General features: G+C 41.5%; 1 protein-coding gene across 3 annotated transcripts in view; it reads right to left on the reverse strand.

Annotated features, from left to right (window-relative positions):
• NOX4 (NADPH oxidase 4) overlaps positions 1-284 on the reverse strand; it is a 154,587-nt gene extending 154,303 nt beyond the window's left edge. For 2 of the 3 annotated variants that reach the window (XM_013979249.2, XM_013979248.2), the window contains exon 1: positions 99-256. The gene's annotated coding sequence lies outside the window, so the exon portion shown is untranslated. The other variant, XM_021062622.1, reaches the window with a different exon arrangement.

The raw sequence follows: 19,969 nt of genomic DNA on the forward strand, positions 1-19,969 counted from the left end.
CACCAAGATGAGGAGGACGGTACTCAGACAGGGAGTGGGACGCCCGCCGCCCCCTTGTCCACACACACACACACACACACACACACACACACACACACCTAGTTCTTTGGGGCTGGTCGTTTCCCTCCTCAAAAAAAGTTCCACTCTGAGAGCGAGGAAATTTGAGCCGGAAATAGCCTTTGGCGTCCTAGCGTCCCCCCTCTGCCGCGCATCCTCTGCTAGGCATCCTACCCCCAAAGCAAAGCCCCAGTGCCACCCTCACCTAAAGCTTCCCTCCATCTCCCTCTTCTCCACGCCCGCCACCCCCGCCCCCAGCCCCTACCCCAACCCACACCGGTGCCAGGTTTTAAAGAAATTTCTGAATGAAGAGTCCAGGGAAGTTAATGGTTAAAACTGACGTTAAGTCTCAGGGGCTTTAGGGAAGCTCAGATTCACTCTCTTTAGAAATTGGCGTTTTGCTACCTAGTAGCAGAGTCTGTTTGGTAGTTAGAATCCTCTCAAACTTGTACCAGAGGCCAGGTGAAGAGTGACTCAAGTGTGGAATTTTCACAGGCTGTATATCCACTGTCCTACGCTGCACCGTATCAACATTAGGGAAGAAAAAAAAAATCATGCCTGTGAAAGACTGTTTAATGTAAATTAAGTCTTGGATAAAGGTTTGTAAAATCAAGAACTTTCTCAACTCTGGCAACTAATAAGTGGTAGAAAAAGTAAACCGCTAGTAACCCAATCTCATGGCTTTCAATGTCTCTTTCTATTTTAACGACATACATTTTAAAACACATGCATGATCTATAACTGAAACTAAGATTTTTATGAAATTTTAACTAAGATTTCATAAAAATCTTACTTATTTTACTGCATGCAGTGTACTTATCTCAATTTTACGAACTGCTTAATGATGGTAATCCCCAGTTCAAAACACGCATAAATCCATATCAAACCCCAGTTACAATTCTCAAAGTGCTCCAATAGTCTTGTCATCCCTTTGACGAATGACTTTCCTGTTTCATGCATGATCTAATCCCCAAAACTGCCTCAAGTCTCTCTGGGGTTAGGGAGCCCATTATTTATAAATAACACCCTGTTCTTATTGACATGTGATACCTAAAGGATCAGAAAAAGAGCACATGGAGAACCCAAGGAGTGTCACCACTGGAGGCAGATCAACTCTGGGACACATTGGCAGTCCTCAAATTCCACACTTAGGAAACCACCCTCCAGCCACAATTTCAATAAATGGGGATGGGGGAGGCTCCCGCAAAATGTTTTCGGTTTGGTCATAAGTTGGGAGGAATGAAACAATGGAAGAATAAAAGGACAATTTTCTGAAAAGTTTAACTTCTTCCAGGAAAACAAAAGACAAAAATAATGGATCCAGCTCTTAGGACGTGCTTACGGTGTCAGCCAGTGTCCTGGGTACTTCATAAACAAAATCTCCCTTGATCTCATAACACCTCTCCATGTGGCTATCAGTGTCCTTACTTCAGAGATGAGGAAACTGAAGCTAAACGAGATTAAGAAACTAGCCTAAGGGGCAGGGAGGGGCAGGGGTAACAACTGGGCAGATGCTGGGTAAACGATACCAACATCCAGTTACAAGATGGATAGTTTTGACAGATCTAATACATGGCATGGTGATTATAGTTAACATATGGTATGATAACTTGAAAGTTGCTTAGAGTAGATCTTAAATGTTCTTTACACAAATAAGAAATGGTGGCTATGGGAGGTGATAGAGATGTTAGCTAAAGCTTGGATGATAATCACTTCCCTGTATGTAAGAGCATCAGATGGACACCATGTACACTTGAAACCCAGACAGTGTTACCTGTCATCACATCTCAACAAAGCTGGAAAAATATTAACTGGAAGAATAAGAACATCACAATAAAAACAAAAAACAATAAAGAAAGAAAGAAAAGAAAGAAGAGAACCCTGGCCTGAGATGGCAAAAAAGGATTTCGTGTAGAGGTAAAAAAAAAAATCCATAATCAGATACTTTTGCGAAAACTTTTTTTAGAAAATGATAGAATTCTATACCAACATTGGTTATTAATTCATCACTGTTATTTTATAGGGACCAGGACCTGACTGTTTATGTTGCCTTACAAAGAAAGAATACTGCAAGCTGTCCCCAGAGAAGAGAGCTATTGCCATGTTGTGCAGGATCTCTCATTCATAAGGCTTTTCAATATAATTTTCTCTAGGCCAAATTGTTTAGTGCAAGCAGTTACTGTCTTTCCCAAGATAAGAAACCTATCCTTGAAAGTAATGAGGAGAGAGTTTGTAGCTGTATCATTTTCCAAAAATTATCATGAAAAACAATCACACTTTTAACGGGAAAAAACTTCACAGGAAAAAAACAATCAAATGACAGATACCTTTGCCTCTGGCCGAAATGATGATAAAGTAGGAGTGATCACCCTACATTGATGATAAACTCTCTTGATCTATTATTTATTACTTAATAAATACAGAAAAAATTTTTTTTGGATGGATGATGTCCCTCAAAATATGAAATCCACAGGTAAAATGAGTAAGTTTCCCCTTTGGCCTGCCTCTTTACGCTCTTTTTTTTTTTTTTTTTTTTTTTTTTTTTTTTTTTTTTTTTTTTTTTTTTTTCTTTACGCTCTTTCTTTACGTGTCAGCTCAGAGGCACACCTTTGCCATGAAGCTTTCCTTAGCCCACCTCACCTCTAAGCTCAGACAGACTCATCATTAGGCTGTGCATTCTTCAGCGTCTTCATAATATTTCATGCACGTGATCATTACTGCATTTTCCATGTATTAGTTTAATTGTAGGTGTGTGAGTCTAATTCCCAGCATTGGAGTTCCCTTGCAGTACAGTGAGTTAAGGATGCACTGTTGTCACCACTGCGGTGTGGGTTCAATCCCTGGCCTAGGAACTTCCATATTCCTCAAGCACAGTCAACATAATAATAATAGTAGTAATAATGATAATAATTTCTCTTATCAACTGACTACCTCAAGGACAGGAATCCTGTCTTATTTATCCCAGCCCTTTGGACAAAGATTTTTTTATCCCAGCCCTTTGGACAAAGATTTTTTACATAGTGGGAACTTACAGAATTTTTATCCCAGACCTTTGGACAAAGATTTTTTTACATAGTGGGAACTTACAGAATTTTTGATAACAGAATGGTCATTAAGCATATTATGCTTCTTTCTGTGCCTCTGTTAAACTCCAGTTTTTCAGGTGTAACTTCACAGTAATGTAAGAACAGTTTCTGCTCAGCTTGGTAATTAACTACCAGAAAATAACCAATAGGACAAGGACTCTTGCAATGTGTGTCACCTACACCACAGGTCATAGGCTATGCAGGTGGGACAAATGGCACCTATTTTAGCTTCCTGAGGTTTCAGTAACAAACTATCACATATTTAGTGGCTCCAAACCACAGGTATTTATTCTCTCAGAGTTCTGGAGATCAGAGGTCTGAAATCAGACTATTGGGTCAAAATCAAGGTGTTGACAGGGCCAGGATCCTTTCAGAGATTCTTTTTTTTTTTTTTTTTTTCTTTTTAGGGCAGCACCCACAGCATATGGAGGTTCCCAGGCTAGAGGCTGAACAGGAGCTGCAGCTGCGGATCAACCCCATGGCCACCGCAACACAGAACCTGAGCCGCATCTGTGACCTACACCACGGCTCGTGACAATGCCAGATCCTTTAACCCACTGAGCAAGCCAGGGACCCAACGCATGTCCTCAAGGGTACTAGTCAGGTTTGTTTCCACGGAGCCTTGAAGAGGTTCTTGGGGAGAATCTGTTCCCTGCCTCTTCCCAATTCTGCTGGCCGCCGCATACCTTGACTCGGGGCTGCCTGCTCCCGTCTCTGCCTCAGTGATCACACAGCCTCTCCTCTTCCATCTGTGGGGATATCAAATCTCCCTCAGCCTCTCTTTGAGGAGGACGCTTGGGATTATATTTAGGGGCCATGCAGATAATCCAAGATAATCTCCCCATGTCAAGCTCCTTAACTTAATTATACCTGCAAACCCTTTTTGCCTTAGTGATATGCACAGGTCCCTGGGATCAGGACCTGATCTATCTGGGTGGTCATTATTCCGCCTACTGCAGCATCTCAAGTCACTTCCTTGCTGTGAACTTTCTTTTCCTGATGGGATATGCCAGCTTGGGAGAAGGAGTTTTGAGGAAATTCATCTTAAATAAAGTTGGAACTCTTAGGAGTTCCCGTTGTAGTGTACTGGAAACGAATCCGACTAGGAACCATGAGCTTTCGGGTTCCATCCCTGGCCTCGCTTAGTGGGTTAAGGACCCAGCGTGGCCGTGAGCTGTAGTGTAGGTCGCAGACCCGGCTCGGATCTGCAGGGCTGTGGCGTAGACTGGCAGCTGTAGCTCCAATTCGACCCCTAGCCTGGGACCCTCCATGTGCCATGGGTGTGACCCTAAAAAAAAAAAAAAAAAAAAAAAAGTTGGAACTCTTAGTTAGCTTTTCTGTCAAGAAGTCAAAGATTATAGGCCAGGACTCATACCCAAGAGAACTCAGTAAGATTTCTTAACTTTTGTGACTTGATTAAGTTTACTATTTGGGATATCCCATATCTGATTATCAGGAGTAATTAGTATGAAACTCAAAATGGAAAAGAGCTTGTGTATTTTTCTTACAAAGGGAACAGAAGAAAGTAGGAAATTCTGCCCAACAGGAAACAGAACTGGCAGAATGGGCAAAAGAATCCAAAAGGCCAGACTAGCTGACGGTCTCTTTAAAGAGAAAGGTTACACCTTATCCTTGAGCCCCTTGGCAAGGAAGAAGGGCCCCCCAGGGAACCAGTAAGAAATGGCCCAAAGGCTTAACACTCACAAGTCAGGGGACAAGTTCCAGACAGTGACTCATTGTCATTTCTACACAAAAACAAGTGTAGACCATTTTCTGATTCAGGCCTTTAGGAATGTCTACCATGTACTCTCACAGCTCCATCAATTTTTTGAGAAACACTGCCCAAGTGGGAGAGGTCCTTATGTCCTCAAGCATCAGACACTTTGTTGGAAAACAAGGCTTGCAAATGTGAAAGGCAGTTTAACAAGCCTGGCTGAAGAGGCTTAATAAAAGTTTGCTGAATCCCCCTCAACAGTAACGACTTTTGTTCCGAATGGCCCTACAAACCCTTTTGGAACCTTGGAACACTTTTCCAAACTGCTGAATTTCATTGATAAATAACATTTCAAAAAGCAAGTACCAAGGGAAGCCCACACAGCCTATTCAAATTTTTACTGCAAAGGAGGTCGATTTTAAAAATAAAACGAAAGCAAGTGAACAAAAATACCATTACCATCTCATGAAATAAAATTTATTTTTAACAAAAACTTAACTCTAAGAAATACTACTTCAACTTCTATAAAAGCTCATTAGATTCCCTCGCCCCACATTCGTTCTCTCTCCCCTTCTGATGATTTTCCATTATTTGATCCTCAAATCTATTCTACAAGGTAGGTAGGTAGGTAGACCCATTCTTATCTTCATCCTGATTTTATTTTATTTTATTTACTTGCTCTTTAGGGCCACAAGTGCTGCATATGGAAGTTTCCAGGCTAGGGGTAGAATCAGCGCTACAGCTGTTGGCCTACACCACAGCCACTCCCAAGCCAGATCCAAGCCGCATCTATGACCCACACCACAGCTCATGGCAATGGAGGATCCTTAGCCCACTGAGTGAGGCTAGGGATCGAACCTGCATCGTCATGGACATTAGTCAGGTTTGTTACCACTGAGCCACAACTGGAACTCCTTCATCCTGAGTTTTTTCAGGAGGAAATTGAGGCACATGGAGAGTAACAAATTTGCCCAAAGCCACTAAGGCATTAAGGAGTAGATTCCCAGAAAAGCCAGTGCCCACGCTCCTTCCTTGACATCATTTAGTCATTGCTGAAATAGGTTTTCCTTGTGGCCTGAGCTGCAAAACTTTAGACCTCAAATGGAGCCATGGTTGGCATCCCTCCCCAGTCATCCGAAGTGTGCAGGGATTTACCGGTGTACTGTCTCAAAAGACTGTCTTGTCTATTATTTATGTTGTCATTTTATTGTTTGGCATTTCCTGAATACAGCCATGAACAGAATAATTCCTGGATGTTTGTGTTATTTTATTGTTCTTAAAGTTTTAAATAGAAAGGTCCCAGGAGACCAGAAAATAATCTGAACACCTGCTTCCATGTTTCTGGGAGCATCCTCAACAGCTTTGAAAGACTGAGGAGATAAGATTGGACTTCTTTCCTAGTCTCTAAACATACTGTAAAAATCTTCAGCCGTAACTATTGCAATCCATGTTAAATAATACGAGTTTGGGAGTCATAAAAACATCAGAATAGGAAGGCTTTGGAGTGTATTATAACTTCCACTTAATTTCATGGTGAGGAGACTGAAACCCTTTCTCAGTCCTTTGAGCTCACCTGTGCTCCCCTCCCCAATACCACTGGGCCTTTGCACAGACTGATAGCCTGCATTTTTTTTAATGAGCTTATTTAATAAATGTCTGTCTCTCATAAAATATGAACTCCCCAAAGGTAAGCACATTTCTGTCTCTGTTTATTCTTATTTTTCCAAAGCCAAGGACAGAGTTTAAAACATGAGCAGATGCTCAGTAATTAGTTTGAGGAGAATAAAATTCCCAACTTCTCTCACTATAATCTTTACACACCATTTCCTTTTCTGACATAGGATTCCATACAGCTCGAATTCCTTCTCTTCCCCAAATGTATCCTCTTTCAGACAGTGTCATCCAGATGTATGTGTTTGTTTTTTTTAGTCTTTTTAGTGCCACATGTGGGGCATATGTAAATTCTCAGGCTAGGGTTTGAATAGGAGCCTACACCCACAGCAACACGAGATCCAAGCCTCCTCTGTGACCTACACCACAGCTCATGGCAATGCCAGATCCTCAACTTACTGAGCGAGGCCAGGGATCGAACCCACATCCTCATGGATACTAGTCTGGTTTGTTACCGCTGAGCCACAACGGGAATTCCCTGTATGTGCTATTTATTTCTGGCACATGTGACCTGTATCCTTCTTTCTTAGAGGCCCACGTGGATTCTTCCCAGCGGCCTCAGGAGCCTCTTGTTTGTGAGCCTACATCCGCTGTGCATAGCCCTGGCTCAGGGTAGTTACCAGGCTGAATTTGTTGATGTATTTTCTAAGTTGTTTTTCCAACTGAACTGTGAGCACTTTGAAGACAGGAAATGGGTTTTTTTTTTTCATTACCTAAAGTCTGGTATAGGGTAAGTGTTTAAAATTTATATTTGGTGAATGAGTTAATGAATGAATGAAATTGTAGCCTGCATTAACAGTTTAGGTTATTTTCCAAATGGAAAATCAGCACTTACTACATTTTTATTCTCATTGTCCAGAGTGTAGCAATGGTTTTACCCTAGACTTGATGGAAAACGAGTTCAGGAAAATAAAGGAAAAAAATGAGGAGTTCCCGTCATGGCTCAGTGGTTAACGAATCCAACTAGGTTTCGGGTTCGATCCCTGGCCTCGTTCAGTGGGTTAGGGATCCGGCGTTGCCATGAGCTGTGGTGTAGGTCACAGATGTGGCTTAGATCTGGCATTGCTGTGGCTCTGGCATAGGCCGGCAGCTACAGCTCCAGTTAGACCCCTAGCCTGGGAATTTGCATATGCCGAGGGTGCGGCGCTAGAAAAGACAAATAAAAAAAACAAAAAAAAAAGAAAAGAAAAAAAAGACTTTTTTCTTTCCTACCTCCTCAACAACGTGCCATAGAAATTAGCCTTCAGACAAACTCTACTTATTATCCCAGAATCTGAGAATGGAAATTTCAAAAACATTTTTTGTTTTTATTCTCATACTTACTGACTTGATCTTGCTTATACTGACATAGCAACTTAAATGTCTCTTGGCATGTATGCATTTATGTTTAGCCTCGCTGATTAGAAGTAATCAATATCTTGGAGTTTCCGTCGTGGCGCAGTGGTTAGCAAATACGACTAGTTAACTATGAGCTTGCGGGTTCGATCCCTGGCTTGCTCAGTGGGTTAAGGATCTAGTATTGCTGTGATTTGTGGTGTAGGTCACAGATGTGGCTTGGATCCTGCATTGCTGTGGCTGTGGCGTAGGCCAGAAACTACAACTCCGTTTCTAACCCTAGCCTGGGAAACTCCGTATGCCGCAAGTGAGGCTCTAAAAAAACAAAAAAACAAACAAATAAAAAAGAAGAAACCAGAAGTAATCAATATCTTGGAAAAACACTGTGTGAGATCAAATGTTAAAAACCCAAGCGATCTTATATCTTGGAGTTCCAGATGTAGGCGCTACAACTGAAACTTCTGGTGAGAGGAAAGGTTGGTATCCTTCATTCCTTTTTACCTTTTCTCCAAGTTCAATCCAGTCTTTATCTGGAGCCTCTTTTGAATCAGATCCTCCCTGAAGGCAGCAACTATTTTCCCCTGGTCTTTCATAGTCCTTAGTTCAGATTTACAAATGCTTATTTATTTATAGATATTCGATTACTGCACTGTGATGCAAATATTTGCTTCCCAAGTATTTCCATATGAATGGGATTTCACTGGTGTGGCAAATCTTCCACTTCCTCATTCATTTTAGCACTAAACACCCCAGAGTCTCAGCTGGATCAAACCTGCCTCGCTAGCAATTACATCTCCACCTCTCTTGCTGCCGGGAGTAGGAACTGACTCTGCTTCTGCGAAGGTGATGGAGCAGAAAGAATGTGTACGTCCTTATCACAAAGGAAATGGCTTGCACCCCACTCTTTTTTCCTTCTTTCCCCCTTCTTTCACACATGACGGTAAGGACAGAACTCTGAATGGTTAGGAAGAAATAAGGTATTAAGAATCTGGATTACCTTGTAGGTGAGTCATAGCTGGCCCCCTCCCCTGAATGGCTTGATTTTTTTTTATTGTTGTGAGGGAAAGAAATAAAATTCTGCCTTATTTGAAACACTGTATTTTAGGTTATACCTGCTTAGGTTAGCTTGGATGCTGTTATTACAGAAGTTTGGCTCCTGGCTCAAACCATCATCATAAAAATCAAAATATGTAGCATCGTTTAGAAAGTTGTGGAGCAGGTGGAAAGATATTCAGGCTGGAAAGAAGTACTCTTTGTTATGACATTTGAAAATATATGCGAACTCGGAAAAAGACCACACTACTATGAAGCTTGTAGCTCTCGGGGAATAGGCTGCAAAAATGTCACATTTTTGGTACTCGTTGGCTGCTATTTGGAATTTTTATCAAAGTGCTATAAGAGACATGAGATAAAGTTAAACGAGAAATGGTGCATTTGCAAAGAGAGATGAAAGGGAATATAGCTCTAATCATGGAGAGAATTTCTACCCTTGACCTGCACTTTAGCAGATTAAAATGCCGTTAAGTTGGGACTTCACAGGGTTGGAAGAGTCAACTGCTTCTCTTCCGCAAAGAGCATGATATATGACATTTTCATCAGAGCCAGACAAGAGGAAAAGATCCGTTTGCGTATTAACTTCCCAACCAACTTGCCAAGACTCCAGTTTCAGATGGCATTAGTGTGGCTTGCCATGAAAGGAGGGAAAGAGAGCTGAGCAGAGCAGAGGAGACAGTAAATTCAAGAGACGCGTCTACAGGCGCAGTGGAAATTTGTCCAAAAGATGTCTTTGAGTGTGGTTATACCACGCACAACTGTCTAGAAACAAATGGTCACAAAGCCTACTGACGTTTTTCTGTTTTTGTGTTTCTGACTTTATTGAGATAGGATTGACATACCTCACTTCGTGAGGTTAAGGTGTACAGCGTAACACTTTCATTGACAAATATGGTGAAACCATGCCTGCGATGTTCAGCATTCATCATCTCCTGTGGATAAAATAAAAAGCAAAACAGGGAGTTCCCGTCGTGGTGCAGTGGTTAACGAATCCGACTAGGAACCATGAGGTTGCCGGTTCGGTCCCTGCCCTTGCTCAGTGGGTTAATGATCCGGCGTTGCCGTGAGCTGTGGTGTAGGTTGCAGACGCGGCTTGGGTCCTGCGTTGCTGTGGCTCTGGCGTAGGCCGGTGGCTACAGCTCCGATTCGACCCCTAACCTGGGAACCTCCATATGCCGCGGGAGCGGCCCAAATAAATAGCAAAAAGCCAAAAAGCAAAAAAAAAAAAAAAAAAAAAAAAAAAAAAAGACTGAACACAAAAAACAAAAAAAATAAAGGGAGTTCCTGTCGTGGCTCAGTTGTTAACGAATCCGACTAGGAACCATGAGGTGGCAGGATCGATCCCTGGCCTCAGTCAGTGGGTTAAGGATCCGGCATTGCCGTGAGCTGTGGTGAAGTTTGCAGACGCTGCTCATATCCCACGTTGCTGTGGCTCTGGTGTAGGCCGGTGGCTACAGCTCTGATTAGACCCCTAGCCTGGGAATCTCCATATGCCCGGGAGCAGCCCTTAGAAAAGGCAAAAAAAAAAAAAAAAAAAAAAAAAGACAAAAATAAAATAAATTAAAAAAATTTTTTAAATGACCAATATTTCATGGTGTCTATATACCGCAACTTCTTTATCCACTCATCTGTCAGTGGACCCTTGGGTTGCTCCGTGTCTCAGCTGTTGTAAACCATGCTGCTATGAACACGAAGGGACAGATATCTTTTTGAGTTAGTGTTTCATGTCTCTGTCAAGGTTTTGAGGGAATTTTATAACCAAAGAAATTACAAGCCTGGTGTACAAGAGCCTATGATTGTCAAATTTCTAACACAATTCTCAGTCTTCTAAAGTGCCCCCAGTGGAGCACACCCTTTCTTGCTGCGTTCTGATATGAATAGTGGGCAGGGAAAATCTCCCCACCTCCCCCCACCACACACATACAAACTACAAGGGCCAATGAACAAGGAGATACTTCAGGGCTAGGCAAATGGATCAACCAAGGAATTTACTCCACCAGCAAGAAGTTTTCCAGACTCTGGCGAAGATAATTTAACATCTGCTATGCACAAAACTACTGTGAGTTTTCCATTTTGCATTTCTGAAAGGATGGTTTTCTCTCTCTCTCTTTTTTTTTTTTTTCCTGGTCTTTTGTCCTCTTAGGGCCACACCCAAAGCATATGGAGGTTCCCAGGCTAGGGGTCGAATCGGAGCCGTAGCCACTGGCCTATACCAGAGCCACAGCAATGCCAGATCCGAGCCACGTCTGTGACCTACACCACAGCTCACGCAACTCCAGATCCTCAACCCACTGAGTGAGGCCAGGGATAGAACCCTCAACCTCATGGTCCCTAGTCGGATTCGTTTCTGCTGCGCCATGACGGGAACTCCTCTTTCTTTTTTAATTAAAAATATAATCGCAGGAGTTCCCTGGTAGTCTAGAGGTTAAGGATTTAGCATTGTCACTCATGTGATTCAGATTCCATCCCTGGCCCAGGAACTTCAGCATGTCATAGGTGCAGCAAAATAATAGTAATAATAATAATAATAATTGTGGTAAAATATATATAACATAACTGTACCATCTTAATCATTCTTTTTATTTTTTTTAAATTTTTTATTTTTGGCCACACCTATGGCATATGGACGTTCCCTAGTCAGGGATCAAATCCAAGCCAGTTGCAACTATGAACTATGCCACCACTTTGGCGATGATGGATCCTTAACCCATTGCACCACAGTGGGAATTCCCATTTTAACCATTCTTTTTTTTTTTTTTTTTAACCATTCTTAAATGTACAATTAGTGGCATTAAGTACTTTCACATTGCTGTGCACACATCACCACCATCCATCTGCAGAACTTTTTCATCTTCCCAAACTGCAATCCTGTATCTACCAAACAGTAACTCTCCATTCCCCTCTCCTTAGAACCTGGCAACAACCGTGCACTCCCTTTCTCTATGAACTGACTATTTAAGTACCTCATGCAAGGTACTCATACAATAATTGTCCTTTGTATCTAGTTTATTTTTCGTAGCATAATTCCATAGCATCAGCCTTAGCAGTGCTCATCTATGTTGTAGGGTATGTCAGAATTTCACTTCTTTTTATGGCTGATAATATTCCTTTGTGTGTATTCTTTTTTTTTTTTTTTTTTTTTTTTTGTCTTTTTGCATTTCTTGGGCCGCTCCCGGGCATATGGAGGTTCCCAGGCTAGGGGTCAAATCTGAACTGTAGCTGCCAACCTACGCCAGAGCCACAGCAACTTGGGATCCGAGCCGTGTCTGCAACCTACACCACAGCTCACGGCAACGCCGGATCATTAACCCACTGAGCAAGGCCAGGGACCGAACCCGCAACCTCATGGTTCCTAGTCAGATTCGTTAACCACTGCGCCACGACGGGAACTCCTGTGTGTATTCTTGATTGGAATCTTCCACAGGTGATGTTGTAGCCCTTCCTGGGGCATCATAACTGGGGTTTTTAATTGAGTTATCCTGTTCCCATTCTACCATTGTATACTGGAGTTAGATATGACGAATGAGTTGTGTTTAGTTGATGGGCTATCAGATTAAAAAGAGCCACTTCCAGAACCTGATACAAAAGACTACCTATGACCTGAATCTTCAGCTGCATGCAGTTACTAGATAGGATTTTAGGTGGGCTTCCTTGTAGAAGGTTTGAGTGTGTTTGTGAGGAAAGATGAGGACACATAGATACCTGGGTGCCTAGAAGAGAAAATTGAGACAAAGACTGTCCATGGATATTCAGTCTCCCCTAGTCCACTTAATAATATAACCTCCAGGCTTTTATTTAAGCAGTGAGCTGTCCAGCAAGCAATTGCATTTCCTAGCTTACCTTTCAGGAAGAAGAGAGCATCTGACCAAGTTCTGGACAATTAGATGTTCATAAAAGTAATGTCTTAAACCTCTAGTGACATTCACTAAATAGAAATCACCTACATTTCATTTCCTCTTCCTTTCCCCTTCACAGGACTAAAAAAAAAAAAAAAGGGGCCAATAAAATTTTTATTAGGAGAATTAGGACCATATTCTAGAAATAGTTAAGCAGCCCAACAGGAGAAACTGGGTCCCTGAATGACCAGTTAGAGCAAAATCCTTGCCAGCCAGGATTCTATATGAGAAATAACAACAAACTACCATCCTGATGAATTTACTGCATTTTTGGAGCTTTTGTTACAGTGGCTTAATCTATACCCTAAGTGTTATAATTAGATTGTAAACATACAGACTGATGATGGAGGAATATTTTTGATATTGAGAAACAGAAACACAGCCATATTAACATTCTAAATGTTTCCATTACATCTTAACTTATTGATAAATAAGGGACTGCCTCTTAATCGTCATATTCTTAATAATTATCCTACTGTCTGACATGGTAACCCATGCATATTTCTTTCATTTATTAGTCAAATAATTCACATAATGACAGTAACAAAGTAAGAATGGTTGTATGATTCAGCTTTAAATGAATGTAAATTCTACCTCCCTTAACTTTAATTGCAGTTGTTTCCTAGTGCCTAGCTCTGTGTTAGATTGGAAATGAATCACTACTCCTCATTATCTGTCCTATCTAAATGAAAAATGCCCTTGGCCTCTATTTATCTGTGCTGTAAAATTCTAATCATTTATTTTAGCAGCAAATTTAGAACCACAACAGTAGACTAAATATTTGGTAATTGTGGAGATGTGCTTGTTCGGAGAAGATTTAAAACTTCCTTTTCATATTTTTATAGACCCATGGCCAAATTTGCAGTGGCAGATTCCATACTACAGTGCAGTACTCCAAAATATTATGAGGGCACAAAGAAATAAAGCCTCAAATAACCTCTCCCACACTGGCTTAATTCAAACAAAAAAAGCATCCAATTCTATTTGCGATAATTATCCGAGTGACAATACTCATTAATATGATCTCTAGCAGAATATAAATAAGGAATATGTGTGGAGAACACTGGAATAATGCAACTGGGCCACAAAATTCAACACAGTGGAAGGAAATCTGATTTTTTTTTTTTTGATGATTATCAAATGCATTTCCTCCTTCATGCTCATTAGTTCTAGATGTGGTATTGTTTTCCTCAGTAAGAAAAGAAAAATCAGATTGAGAAGCTGAAAATGTTATTTAGGAAGGTCATCTGATATACCAGACAAAACAGTGAACTTGGAGTCAGAAGGCTTTGGATGACTGATTAACCTTTCACTGCTTCATATTCTTAATATATACAAGTAGCAGGAGGGGCTAGATGACTGCTAATGCATTTTCTGGTTTTGTTATTTATTTATTTATTTATTTTTGCTTTTTAGGGCCACACTTGCAGCATATGGACGTTCCCAGGCCAGGGGTCTAATTGGAGCTACAGCTGCCAGCATATATACCACAGTCACAGCCACACCAGATCTGAGCCAGGTCTGTGACCTATACCACAGCTTATGGCAATGCCTAATCCTTAACCCACTGAGCGAAGCCAGGGATCGAACCTGCAACTTCATGTTTCCTAGTCAGATTCGTTTCTGCTGCGCCATGATAAAAACTCCTAGATTTTTTTGATTCTATAAATTTCCCAATCTGTGCCATAACATTAAGAAGTCATCCAACATACATGAGTATATTTTGTGTTAGATATCATGTTATGTCAAAGACATGATCTCTGTGCTTCTAGAGCTTACAGTCCAGTGGTAAGAAAAAAATATAAGTCATGATTGCACTAAATAAGTAATTGCCTTTGTGGAAAGGGCTACTGAGAAAGGTAGAAATTACTACAAGAGGTAACATGAACGAACATATCCATGTCTAGACTGCTAGGGAATCTCCTCTGATTAAGCAATATTTAAGCTGATAACCTGAAGAAGAATAGCCAGGCAAAAATGAGGAGGATCAGAAGGAAGCCGAGACAGAGGAAATAGCATGAGCCAATTCCCTGCAGTGGAAGAGAGTCCTCCTCCCAATTAAGCTGCTGAAAGTAAGCCAGTGTTGCTGGAGCACACAGAGTGAAGGCCAAGGTGGTGCCAAATGAGACGGGAGGGGCAGACAAGGTCAAGTTACTTGGAACCTTAAAGACAAGCAGGTTATGAGTTTTGGACTCTTTATGAAAATCTCCAGGAAGAGATAGAGGGTTTTAAGTAAAGATGCAATGGGAACAGTTTTGGGTTTTCTTAGTTTTTTTTTTTTTCCTTTTTATGGCAACACCTGCAGCATATGGAAGTTCCCAGGCTAAGGGTTGAATAGGAGCTACAGCTGAGGCCTAATCCACAGCCACGACATCCCTGGATCCAAGCCACATCTCTGGCCTACACTGCAGCTCATGGCAATGCTGGATCCTTAACCCACTAAGCAAGGCCAGAGATCAAACCTAGATCCTCATGGTGGTGAGGTTCTTAACCCGCTGAGCTACAATGGGAACTCCATATCAGATTTGCTTTTAAAACATCACTCTAGGGAGTTGCCGTCGTGGCTCAGTGGTTAACGAATCTGACTAGGAACCATGAGGTTGTGGGTTTGATCCCTGGCCTCGCTCAGTGGGTTGGGGATCTGACATTACCGTGAGCTGCGGTATAGGTCGAAGACACGGCTCGGATCCTGCGTTGCTGTGGCTCTGATGTAGGCCGGCAGCTGCAGCTCTGATTGGACCCCTAGCCTGGGAATCTCCATGTGCAGTGGGTGTGGCCCTATAAAGACAAAAGACAAAAACCAAAAAAAAAACAAAACTCTATTGTTGAGAAATACTGTAAGTGGCAATTGTGGATATGAGAAGATCAGATCAGAGGTTGCTGTGGCAGACAGGTGCGAGACAATGGTGATTTTAATCAGGTCCTTATAGTTTAAGTGGAAATAAATGCAGAGTTTTTGATATATTTAGAAGCTAGGAGCTACCAAAATTGTGATTAATTTGGATATTGGCATTGACGAAGTGTGAGATTTCAAAGGTCACACTATTCTCAGGCTTCAGCAGCCAGCCGATGTGGATACTAAGCTAGATTACACCAGAGAAATGATCCCTTGGAGAAGGGAAGAATTAGGATTTCAATTTGGAAGAATGACTGTGCTGCCTATGTAATCCCTAAAGGAAATGTTGACTATCACTTGAATACAGAGGTCTGAATTTTAATAGACATATTCGAGATATATAATATATATTGCTTTATGTATTATAAACTTAGCAGTTAACACACTAATTTAACATGATGAGGGTGAATTATGCTGTCAAGGTAGAAAGCCTAATAAGAAAAGAGAAGAGGAGTTCCCATCGTGACGCAGTGGTTAACGAATCGGACTAGGAACCATGAGGTTGCAGGTTCGATCCCTGGCCTCGCTCAGTGGGTTAAGGATCTGGTGTTGCCCTGAGCTCTAGTGTAGGTTGCAGACGCGGCTCAGATCCCTCGTTGCTGTGGCTGTGCCATAGGCTGGTGGCTACAGTTCCGATCTGACCCCTAGCCTGGGAACCTCCATATGCCGCTGCGGGAGTGGCCCTAGAAAAAGGCAAAAAGACAAAAAAAAAAGAAAGAAAGAAAAGAGAAGAGAGGAGGGAAAGGGAAAAAGCCCAGGACAGAGCACTGAGGATCGTTAACACTCCATGCTCATAGAAAAGAGGAAGAAAAGCCAAGGAAACTGAGACGTGATCAGAGAGGTAGGAAAGTCTGATGGGGGTGGAGGCGGGACAAAACCACGGACTGTCAAGAAGTCAAAGACAGTACTTCTAGAAATGGCGTATCCTTAACTACATGAAGAGTTAAATAAAGTGAGGGCTGAAAGTACCTACTAATATCATCTACCTGGGCTCACTGGGGAGCTTTGCAGCATAGTTTCGGTTGGGTAGTAGAAACCAAAAGTGAGTGGACTGAAAAATTAATAGGAGAGAAGAAACGGAGATGGGTACTTTTTCAGTTATTTGGCTATAAAGGGACAAAAAGAGGTTGGACAATAGCCAAAAGGGGTGAGAAAATTGAGAGTTTTTTTCATGATTGGAGAGTATGTTTAAATGTAACTAAAAAGGATCCAATAGAAGGTAAATAATACAAAAATTTGCAAGCAATAAAGAAACTGGTTGATAAGAAATGTTCCGTTGATAGGAAGAGTATGAGATCTACAACACAGGGAGGGTTTACTTGGAGGAGGGATACATTCTCTTTAATAGAAAAGACGGTGAAGATACAGGAAGAGTTATAAAGTTGGAAACAGGAAGTTGAAGTGGTCTCCCTATGATGGCTTCCATTTTTTTTCCCTGCAAATTAGAAGTTTTACCTGTTGAAGTTGTTGCAAGTGAGGCAAGAGATCAGAAGTCGAAGAGAATGGAGAAGGTTCCAAGTGGTAGTTTTAGAAAGTAGAAGCAAAGACAGCTAACTAGAGAAACACAGGGATACTGCCAGGCCCTGTTGGAGAGTCATAACAGGCAGTCTTGAATCATAGAACAAACTCTCTGCTTCACTGTGCAGTTGTAGTTAAGTGAATTTCAGGAGCATGGAGCCAGGAACCTAGAGAGAGAATTATATTTACTCAAGTTTGATGTTTTTCTGGGCAAAGGGGCAAGGGAACATATAGATGGAAAAAGTGCTTGAAACAGGGGACTAAAGAATATAGCTATACATATGTAAGAAGTGAAGAAGAGGAGACTAATGGGTAAGAAAAAATAATTGGGATGATTAACTGGATACTATAGAATTCCAGATAGCAAAAGACATATAACATAAATACTTAGGAAGCTCATCTCCAAAACAGCAGAGGTTGTGATCAGGGGACTAGAGAATTAGAGCTTTTCTTTCTTTTTTAAAAAATTTATTATCTTTTTATGGCCTCACTCTTAGCATATGGAAATTCCCAGGGGAGGGGTCAAATCAGAGCTATAGCTGCCGGCCTACACCACAGCCACAGCAATGTGGGAGCCGAGCCACACCTGCAATCCACACCACAGCTCACGGCAATGCCAGATCCTTAATCCACTGAGCAAGGTTAGGGATTGAACCCACATCTTCATGAATACTAGTCAGGTTCATCACCACTGAGCTACGATGGGAACTCCTAGAGCTTTTCTAATGGGAGCACTTTTGAGTAGCATTGGTGTCCAGTTGGTGGACATAGTGAGGGTGGTAGCAATGAAAGGGAAAAGAATGCCATTGGGTACAAGAAGGGTCTTGCATCCATTCTTTCTTCCCTTAAGCAGGGCTCAGTCTCCTATCCTTAAACAATATTTAATAAAAATCTAGAGTTTACTTTGAAGTGATGCCAAATTATCCTGCCCAAGATGGCCATTTGTCTTGGAATAGCACTGACCAAGGAGGAGAAAACACTATAGTATCTGCTAGGATTACTGACAAGGAATACTTTCTGAAGGAGGGTGACATTTGAGCTAAGTCTTACAAGATAAATACTGGCTGGCAAGGTGAGATGAAGAAGTGTGAGAGAAAGTTCCAGACAAAACGTGAGAGACAGTCAAATCTAGTATTTGTTTGTAAGCACTTCTTCCATTCAAGGAAAGCTTTATAGTAGCCGCCCCGAGCAACACAAAGATGTTTTAGAACAGTGTTCAAATGAAGAATATTGAATGTCAAGCCTTGCTATTACATCTGGACTGATATTTCCTAGACTACAAACTTAAAAATCGGGATCAGGACTATTTTTAAACACCTCTGTTCACGCAGTATCTAGAACAATCCTTGGTATTAGGAGGTAGTCATTACATAATCATTAAATAAATGAATGTATACATTCAACTATTATTCTAAATCCCAGTGTAAATTGTATTTCAGGGGCAGCAAGGAGAGGTCTCAGGTTTAGCTTGTTAATATGTCAAGAGCATACACGCCTAGTGAGGACATGACTGGAGGAAGTGTTCCGTGAAGAGAGTATGTTGTGTTATTTGACGGACGTGTTAGGGAAGCACAGGGATCTTAAAACTGGGTGATTTACTAGTGCAACAAAATTTGACTGATATCAACTCTACAAAATAGGGTCCCTATTTTGGTTCACATAAAAATCTTAAAATGTAATTAATTGAACTCTATTTCCAGACAAAATGGTGAAACAAGGAATAATTTAGCCTTCCTCCTGAAGTGACTAAAAAACCAGATAAGCTATAAGAAACAATGTTTTCAAGATACTGGACATGAGGTAATAAAGGGTAGTGATCGCTGAAAATGGGAAACAATGCAAGGTCAATCCTACAGTTGCCCCAGCTAGTCCCTTCAGAGAGGTTCTAGGTTGAGGTACAGGGATTGAGGACACAAGATGGAACCCAGGAGACTTCCTAAATTGACAGGATGACGCTAACAGTCTAGAAGACCAAGGAGTTTCTTGTAGAAGAGAAGATGCAGAAAGAGAGAATTACAGAAGTCTTCAGAGGCCCCCTTTGAGTATTCATCAGTGTATGCATGTGAAAAAATCACCTGAAAATGGAAAAAGAACTACAAAAAGATCAGAGGAAACAATACCCCCTGGTCAAACAGAACCAGGATGGTGCCTCTTCCCACCATGCAGGCTCAAAAATATGTAATTCACAAGATTTTGAGCAGAGTACACTGAAGGATCAGTTGTGGATTAGCCTTCATTTAAATGCCATTTTGGACCACAAAACAAGACAAAATTAGGATACAAAAGGATCACTGTTTGCATATAACTTAGCTGTGACCTTGAAAAAATGCTCAAGGATATATATAGAAATATAGGAGTTCCCGTCGTGGCGCAGTGGTTAACGAATCCGACTAGGAACCATGAGGTCGCGGGTTCGGTCCCTGCCCTTGCTCAGTGGGTTAACGATCCGGCGTTGCCGTGAGCTGTGGTGTAGGTTGCAGACGCGGCTCGGATCCCTCGTTGCTGTGGCTCTGGCGTAGGCCGGTGGCTACAGCTCCGCTACAGCTCCGATTCAACCCCTAGCCTGGGAACCTCCATATGCCGCGGAAGCGGCCCAAGAGATAGCAACAACAACAACAACAAACAACAACAACAACAACAAAAAAGACAAAGGACAAAAAAAAAAGACAAAAAAAAAAGAAATATAAAACCGTGCAACATCATATAAGGTATAATACAATGTCCAGCATGTAATATAAAATAC

The sequence above is a fragment of the Sus scrofa genome, chromosome 9 (genome assembly GCF_000003025.6).
Source record: "Sus scrofa isolate TJ Tabasco breed Duroc chromosome 9, Sscrofa11.1, whole genome shotgun sequence".
Classification (NCBI taxonomy): Eukaryota; Metazoa; Chordata; class Mammalia; order Artiodactyla; family Suidae; genus Sus; species Sus scrofa.